Here is a 9,513-nt window from a genome sequence, read left to right as displayed (position 1 = left end):
CAATGGTCCATATGACTTTTTCTGTATCAATATCATGTTATTTTGTTTATTATAGCTCTGCAATATTGTTTGGAGACCTGGTGGTTTATTCCTCCAGCCTCTTTCTTTTTCTTGAATATTGCTTTGGAAATGATGGATATTTTATGACTCTGTGTAAATCTTAGGAGTATTTGTTTCAGTCAAAAAAAATGTTTTGAATAATTTGATAGGAAATCAAATTAAGTCTGTGGATTGCCTTGGGCGGTATGGGCATTATAACAATATTGTTTCTTCCATTACAAGTTCATTGGGTATCTTTCCACTTCTTCAGATCTTTTTTGAATTCCTCAATCAATGTTTTCTAGTTCTCCATGTATAAGTCATTCACCTACTTGGTCAGATTTATTCTTAAACATTTTATAGTTTTGGGTGCAGTTAAAAAAGCGGTTGTTTCTATACTTTGTTTTCCTGTTGATTAAATAGTAGCATAAAGAAATGCAATTGGTTTTCCTACATTACACTGGGTACCTTGCCCAGTTCCTTTTTTAGCCTAAGTAATTTTTTTGTGAAGCTTTTTCGGTTTTCTATATATAGAGTCATGTCTGCTTATCATGGCAATTTTACCTCTTCTTTTCCAGTCTGAATGCTTTTATTTCATTTTCTGGCCTGATCGTTGTGGCTAAGATTTCCAAGACTATATTGAATAGAAATTGTGAGAATGGGCAAACTTGACTTGTCTCAGGTTTTTCTGGGAAGGGTTTTGGTTTTTCACCATTTAGTATTTTGTTGGCTATATGTTTGTCATAAATAGCTTTCATTAGCTGAGATATGGTCCCTTTGTGCCCACTGTGATAAGGACTTTTATAGCAAATAGTGGTTAAATTTTATCAAATGCTTTTTCTTTATCTACTGAGATGATTATGTGGTTTTTTGTCCTCTCTTTTGTTGATATGTTGTATCAAAATTGATTGACTGATTTGCATATGTTCAACCATCCTTGTGTTCCTGGGAAATACCTAACTTGACCATGGTGTATAATCTTTTTTTACATGCTGTTAGATTTTGTTAGTTAATAATTTCTTAAAGACATTTACATCTGTGTTTATCAATGATATTGACCTATAGTTTTGTTTTGGGGTAGTGTCTTTGTTTGGTTTTCGTATCAGGTTGATGTTGGCCTTATGGTTTGAGTTTGGGTGTACTCTCTCCATATCAATTTTTGGAAGAGATTGAGGAGGAGTGCTATGGATTTTTTCTCTCTATGTTTGGTCAAATTCCCCAGTGAATCTATTTGGGTCTGAATATTTGTTTGCAGAGATTTTTTATTTTATTGATAATTCTATTTCATTTCTGGTGATCTGTCTTTTCAAATGGTCAGTTTCTTCTTAATGCAAAAATGGTGGGCTGAATATTTCCTGAAACTTCTCCACTTCTTCCTGGTTATCCCATTTGTTTCCATATAGTTGCTCATGGTATTCCCTTATATTTTCCAAATTATTTGCAGAATTTATAGTTTCTCCATTTTCATTTCTTATGTTATTTGTGTTCTCTCTCTATTCTTGTGATGAGTCTGTCCAGAGTTTTGTCAATTTTGTTTACTATGTCAAAGAATTGTTTGATTTTTTCTATTTTTAATCTATATTTCAATTGTTTCTTCCTTGATCGTTATTTCCCTCTTTCTGTTGACTTTTGGTTTTGTTTGTTCTTCTTTTCATGATTAGTTTACATAGAACATTAGATTATTTATTTGAAATTGCTCTTCTACTTTGAGGAGAGCCTTGTCACTATGAACTTCCCTCTTAAGCCGGCTTTAACTGTATTCCATAAACATTGCATAGTGTTTTGTCATATTTCTCAAGGTTTTTTTTAAATTTCTTATTTTACTTCATCAGCTCCCCCCCTTGTTTTAGTACCATGTTGTTGAATCTACATGCTGTCATTTTTTCTCTCTGTTTTTCTGTGATTGAATTCTAGTTTCATGTTATTATACTCAGAAAAGATACTTGAAATAATTTTTATCTTCTAAAATTTGTTAAGGCTTCTTCTGTGCCTGAGTACATAATCTTTCCTAGAAAACATTCCATGTGCACTGGAAAAGAATGTATATTCTGTTTTGGGGAGAAGTACTGTTATGAAAATATAAACCAAATCCAATTATGTTATCATATCTTTTAGTATCTTTGTTCCCTTATTAATTTTCTGTCTGAAAGACCAGTCTGGTGATGATAATGGGGTGTTATAATTTCCTACTGTGATTGTATTCCCATCAGTTTCTCCCTTTTCATCTATTAGTATTTGCTTTATGTATTTAGGTGCTCCTGTTGTGAGTGCATGTATCTTAATGTGTATAAAACCCTCATTTTGTATTTCTCCTTTAATCACCATATCATGTCCTTGTTTATCTTTCTCTATGGCCTTTCTTGTAAAGTCTCTTTTGTGTGAAGTCAGTACTGCTAGTCCTGCTTTCTTGTCATGTCCATTAGCATGGAATATATTTTTCCATCTTCTGACATTCAATTGATGTGTATTCCTCTTACAAAATTGGGTCTCTTGTATGCTTCAAAATGTAGGGTCTTGTTATATTATCCCATCTGACAATATATATCTTTTGATTGAATCACTAAGTGCATTAACATTTGTGATAATTATTGAGAGACTGGTGTTTATTTCCATTTTGAACATTTTCCATTTGATTTTGTATTTCCTTTTTGTTCACTTCTTTTTCTTTTTGTGGTTTGATAAGTTTTCTTTTATTATCTTGGTTTCTATTTGTCTTTGTGACTTCATTGTAAGCTTTTGACTTATGGTTAACCTCTTTTGTATGTATATTGACCAGTTATTGTATCTGTTTATTTTAACTGATAGGAATACAAATTCTAACCCATCATAAAGAGAACAGAAACAAGAAGAAAATACTCTGTATTTTCCTATTTCACTCTCTAACCCTTAAAAATTTTGAGGTCCTCTTTTTAACATCATGTTTATTCTATTGTAAGTCATTGTAGCTATTACTTTTTTAATAATGCCTTTCTCATTTCTATGGCATACTGCTTCTTTTTTTCTTAGAGTAGATTTTCATTATTTCTATTTCTGTCGCTAATTTCTTTTAGTATTTGCTTTTGTGGAAGTTATTTATCTCTCCTACTATTCTAAAGGATAGCCTTGCTTGATAAATTATTTTAGATTACAGCTTTCTTTCATTCAGGACTTTGAATATGTCTTGTCACTGCCTTCTGACTGTTGTATTTGTGCAGGAAATGTGTTTACAAATATAATGTATATAATTATATATATATATGTAAGGAATACATACAAATGAACAACGAATAAGATGAAAAACTATACGTTAAAAAATAGAAACCATTGATGAAGGAAATTAAAACTGATTCAAAGAAATGAAAAGATCTCTTATGTTAATGATGTGAAACTATATGGTTGAAACAACCATTCAACCCAAAGCAATCTACATTTAGTGTAATTCATGTCAAAATACCCATGAGATTTTTGCATTAAATAGAAAAAATAACTTCAAAATATATATGTAACTACAAAGATCATGAGTTGTCAAAATAAACTTGAAAAAGAGTATTAAATCAATTAGTGTAATATTCTCTGATGTTAAACAGTCCTACAAAGCTTTAGTAATTTAAACAACATGATTCTGGCTCAAAAACAGACACCAATCAATAGAAGAGAATTGAGCAACCAGATATAATCCCTCACACCTATGATCAATTAACCCATGAAAAATGAAGCAAGAGTATAAAATGAAGAAAACACATTCTCCTCAATATGTAGTGCTGGGGAGATTGAAAATGTGAAACATAGATTAGAGTATTTCCTCACATTGTATGCAATCCATGAGCACAGAATATCTTTTATTTCTTTTGTATACTTATATTTATTACACCTTTAATTTATAGAACTATGTTTAGATCTTTTATTTCACTTATCAAATTTATTCCTATTTTATTCTTTTTGGTATAAATGTACACACAACTGTTTTCCTAATTCCTTATTCTGATAATGTGATGTTAGTGTATAAACAGGCAACATATATTTGTATATTGATTTTGTATTCTGCAAGTTTGCTAAGTTTGTTCATTATTTCTAGCATTCACTGGAGGAGTAAATGGAGTTTTCCATCTGTGTATAATTATGTCATTTGTAAAAATTCTACTGCTTGTTTACTAGTTGGAAGCCTTATATAATTTTTCTTGACTAGTTTTTCTGGCTAGGACTTTGAGTAGTGTAATTTAGGACTTGTGAAAATGAGCTACTTTTTCTTATTACTTGACCAGAAGAAAACCTTCCTGTATGTTAACATTGAACTTGATTTTTGTCATGGGTTTTTCATATATGGCTTTTATTATGTTTAGTTATATTTTATTTAAAGCAAATTTGTTAAGATTTTTTTGTATACAAAAGTTAAGATCAGTTCTGTCAATAATTTTCCTACATTTTCTGAGATTGTCACTTTTGAATTCTCTGTTTTTTAATTGATGGTATCACATATATTGATTTGCATTTGTTAAATAATACTTATGAAACAGGACTAAATCAAACTTAACTATAGTTTATAATACTTATAATATGCCATGAAATCAGGTTGCTAATATTTATTTAGAATGTAATATACACATACAGAAGGAAAAATATACATTGTAGCTTGAGTGTACATTTATTTATTTAAAAATTTTGTCTCTCATTTTGAATTTGGCTTATGTTTAATGGAAATTATTTCTAAATAAAGAATATAACTCTTGGTAGAACTGAATTTACTACAGTTTACTGATACAGAACATAGCTATTATTTACAATTAGTGCACAAATCACTTGTCTTAAAATGCCATATTATATTAACAATGCCAACTGATTCAGGACTGGGAAACATAATGCTTCCTAAAATGCATTATGTGGTGTTTTCCACACCAACCCACATATACACTTATTTCTTTGTTTTTTTGATTGTTTGTTTGCCCCTTAATGGAGGCACTGCTTATAGAACCCAGGATCTTGTGCATAAGTGTATTTATCAACATCATTTTGGAGCACTTAACAGAATCCAAAAGAGTATGGATTATAAAGATGACAGGAAAATTTATTCCTTCTAGGGACTGAAAAACCTCTGAGTGAAAGAATGGTAAAAATAAACATTTGTATGTATACAATAAGATTTTCTCTTGTGTAATTTTAAAGTAGAATATTAAATTACATTAGTTTTACATATAGCACTGAAGTACAATTAAAAACAAAATTTCCCCACTTTGAGATTTCTTAAATTTGATTGATTAAAGTTTTATAATTTTAATTCATAAATATTTACCATTTATTTATAAACATACCAAAGAAATTGACATTTATTCTGCTCATGTTTTGAATATAGAGCTACTTTTTTAAGGTACACAGATAAATAATTACTTCCATTTCCAAATCAACTTATGTTTCACTTTAATTACAAAAGATAATGAAATAGTTATAAATTTTCTGTACAAGTTTTACACAAATTTCACTTTAAATTCCAAAACTTTAAAATTATTTTATTTACTTTGAGCATTATTTATACTCTGTTCACCAAACTGGTATAAATTCGTGTACAAAAGGAAGGAGAATTTTTTTTATTTCATAGACCCCAAAATTAAATTATTTAAAAAGATTTTGTGGGGATAATATTTGCAGATCACATTATAAAAATAAGCATCTTATATGATTCATTTTCACTGGATGAATGAGAAGGAAACACTGGCTGAATGTTAATCTTGGGTTGCTAGGAGACCAGACGTTTTGTGATGTCACAGCTACTCAGGTTGAGAACCATTGTGATGGCCTACCAGTTTAAATGTGCAGGCTTGCCAGAGCAGCATTTGAAGCTGTAGTGCTCAAAACCATGCAGAATAGAAAAGTAGCTGCAGAAAAAGTTATTTGAGATGGCACTTGTTTCTTCAGAAATTCAAGATAAGTTTCCTAAAGATGGGTCAACTGGTTCAGGAAACTCCAGTAGATCTCTATTTTGTGATCAAATATTCTCTGGGGACTTGGACTTGAGGTCTATGATTGAAGAAATTGATTCTCTGACTTTGTCAGAAGGATCCTTGATAAAAAGACCATGTTACACACATTGTGACTCTGAACCAGTTGGAGATAATGATTTTCGTTCTCTGAAATTTCCAAGAAAACTCTGGAAAATGTATGGGGGTGACCAATTTAAATCCATCTGGTGGGATGATAATGGATCTTCCATAGTGATTGATGAAGATGTCTTTAAGAAGGAAGTTTTGGAAAGAAAGGCCCCTTTCAGAATATTTGAACCTGGAAGTATGAAAAGTTTAGTTATACAGCTAAAGCTTTATGGGTTTAGGTAATTGCAGCAGAATTTTCAAAGATCTGCTTGTCTAGCTGTCTTTATGGCAGAAGAAAAAGAAGTCTATATTTTAAACAAGGTATTCACAAAGTTTAGTTACAACTTGGTAACTTAGATATAAAATTTAATTTTGTACATCAATCTATGGTAACATAAATGGAAAGCTTTTTTGAAAATTGTATAAAACTACTAAGGCTATAATTCTTAATTTTTTATAAAAATGAGGATAGTGCCTTAAGTAGTCAAGATTATGATAAACTTTGCTAGCAACTATGAATCTTAACAGAAATCTAAATAAAGGTATTAAAGCTGTTTTCAAAAGTGGCTTTCACCGTTACTGCTAATGCTAACTTCTTAAATTTGATGACTGTATTATTTAAATGTGTATATTCGAAATAAGGAATTTCAAAAAATAGTCAGAATTGCTCATATTTTGATGATATTATCTTTGCATTGTAAACGTGAAATCTGAGGTTTTATAGGTTAGGCTTATTGTAGTCTTCTAATTTGGTTTAAAATATTACTAAAATCTTTCCACTTTGATTGTAGCTGCAATTCTACCATATTTCAAATTTTAAACGAGGCTGTCCCCAAATTTTAGTGAGAATAAAAATAAGAGTTGAGATTAAAAATGTCTCTCTGGTATCTTCATTGGCTGAAGATTTCAACAAGAAGCACTTTATAGGAGGGGGTAATATAGATAATCATAATTCTGATTTTGTGGCTGACACTAGTGGAGAAAGTGCATTTTTACCTTCTCCTAATTTAAACATGCCTCTTAACAGAAAGCCCTCTACTAGCCATATAATTGGTGATACAAATACCCCGATCAGAGGTGATTTTTCTCCTTCATCATCAGTGTCAGTTAGACCACGAGAACAAATTGCAGTGGATCAATGTGCTACTTTAAATCAGTTGACCACTATCCACAGGCACTCCCAAAGCAGCTAAACTGAAGCAAATGGCTGTGCTGTGAACTTCATTACAACTACAACTTCTATTTCTCATTACAGCATCTTGTCTCCCATACAGGGCAATTATTTTGGACTGATGGTGGAGCCTTCTACTTTTCCAAATAGATATCACAACATATCTGCCCATGAAGGTCGTTTTTCTAAACTTCAACCAGGGAGCAACCCACGGTTTCCATTGCCAGTGATAGCTGATACATCAACTACCTCTCTTTCAAGGCCAACTCATCAGCTATCTTCAGTTTAATAACGTCATCCTAATTACAATTGATCTACCAGAGGACTACCAGATTATGCAGGATAGCAAAGATTAAAATTTATGATGGCAAATGTCGACATATATCTGCAATATTCTTATTTGAACAATAAACATAAATGTGTACCTGTATTGTCCTTATATTTTTTAAAATAGAGTAAAGATTTAAACTCGAGACTAAGTTAGCATTTAAAGAAAAAAAGAGATATTTGATTGATATGATCATTTGATGGAACAATATGTGAGTAAATTTATATAATTTTTTGTAAGGAAGAAGAGAAAATGGAAGAATTTGGAAAAAGACAAAAACATGGAGAGAGGGAACAGTACTAAGTGGTTTCTTGTTGATCCTGGAAAGTATTTAAAGTGTTAAGTTATGATAGGTTGGAACAGGAGATAAATGCAGGAACCGGCTCAGGAGTCATGGTCTCTATTATGTCATCCCTGGAATCATAACAGTCACGTGATGTAATCTCAGATGGCACATTCAGCATGAGGTAGAATTTAAGAAGTAATTTTTTCTATGGTCTTCTTTGTGCTGTTCTCAATGCATTTCAATTGGTGCTTTCTTTTCCTCCCTCAAGGGTCTGCACTATATTTTCTAGTGAAAATTTAATGTTGCTTTTATGTTCCAGCCAAAGATATGCTTACATCCTCAGAGGGGCACTTAAAGCATTTCCAAATCTAAGTCCACATCTCAACATAGTTTAGTCATTTCTTTATAGATCTGGCATCTGGCTACCTTGGAATATCTTTATGTTTCACTGTATCTGGAGATATATCCAGGCAAATGCTTGTCAACCATATTAACTCCAACCTCAAAACTGTTGCTCCATCTCATCCTTGGACTTAGGATGTCCTCCATTTACCTACTTAGATTTTCCCAGTCTCAGAACAGAAACCACCTCCTCCAGATGTTTTCTATCCAACTTTCCTTGTCTAACTTGGATACCAGCACTGTAAGCACAACACGTGCCACAAGATGCATTTTATTATTTAGTGAATGAAAAATACATGTTGACTTTAAGCAAAATCTACTTTCCTGAAGCAACAAAACTCTCATGGTTTTCAAACTATTTCGTTATGGTCTTTACTCTTCACCACAAACTAGCTCTTTTCATAGCCCATGGACTAGTCATTCAAGACAGTAGTGGAGGTAGGTACAGGAGACAAAGTATTATTTTCTTCTTAATTCATGCCTCCAGAGGCCTAAAGCATTCCATTCTCATTTGCTGGAATTTTTCCTGTCTCTTCATCACCCACCCACCCCAAAATAGCTGATTCTCTTCCCCATACCAATAACTATACTGCCTTCTAATTAATTTACTTCTTAGAATCAGAGCTTCGTCCAGAAGAGACAGTGCCATTGCATATATTTAATACAGGTTTATAGACACCACACAAATTTTGCCACTTCTAACCTTAACACAGGAAGTATCTAAGAGGTACTAGAACCTTGGTAGTGGTGGTCATATTCAGAAACTAAATAGCAATCTAAAATGTGTGGACTAGAAGGAGGTGAGGGTGGTAGAATTTAAAATTTGTCCAACTGCAAGAATATAAAATTTCTGCAGATATTAAGAAATATAAAATATTCATGGAAGACTATGAGTAATTCCCTTTTACTTAAAATAAAAGGTGAAGCATTTTCAGAATGTGAAATGCCCTGAAATGCTGGAAAATTTGTAGGCAATGTCAGGGTATCTAAGGCTTCTGGTCATAATCATGCATCCAGTGTCAGCTGATAAGAATGAAATGGCAATATTGAGTCCAAAAATGTGTCACCAATTGTGAATAAAGCCTTTGATAATCTTGAGAATTGGCAAATGGGCCAGGGTAAGCTCACGCAACATTCCGCCAATATGTCCTTTACCAAGAGAAGAAAAGAGACCACTTGCAGTAGGAGATCTGTGTATGGACAGCAGTGGTTGTTCCTACAACAGAAA

At 32.1% G+C, this 9,513-nt stretch overlaps 1 long non-coding RNA gene across 2 annotated transcripts; it reads left to right on the top strand.

The window, feature by feature from the left end:
- The first annotated feature begins 6,044 nt into the window (after positions 1-6,044).
- LOC140695179 (uncharacterized) lies at positions 6,045-7,699 on the top strand. Of its 2 annotated transcripts, none has more exons than XR_012070885.1 (2): positions 6,045-6,294; positions 7,373-7,699. It is a non-coding gene; the product is annotated as an uncharacterized lncRNA (long non-coding RNA). The 2 variants fall into 2 exon arrangements; XR_012070884.1 differs by having other exon boundaries at positions 6,157-6,419.
- The last annotated feature ends 1,814 nt before the right edge of the window (positions 7,700-9,513 follow it).

The sequence above is a fragment of the Vicugna pacos genome, unplaced genomic scaffold (genome assembly GCF_048564905.1).
Source record: "Vicugna pacos unplaced genomic scaffold, VicPac4 scaffold_173, whole genome shotgun sequence".
Lineage (NCBI taxonomy): Eukaryota > Metazoa > Chordata > Mammalia > Artiodactyla > Camelidae > Vicugna > Vicugna pacos.
The sequence above is the reverse complement of the archived record's forward strand: the minus strand, read 5'-3'. Positions and strand labels throughout refer to the sequence as shown.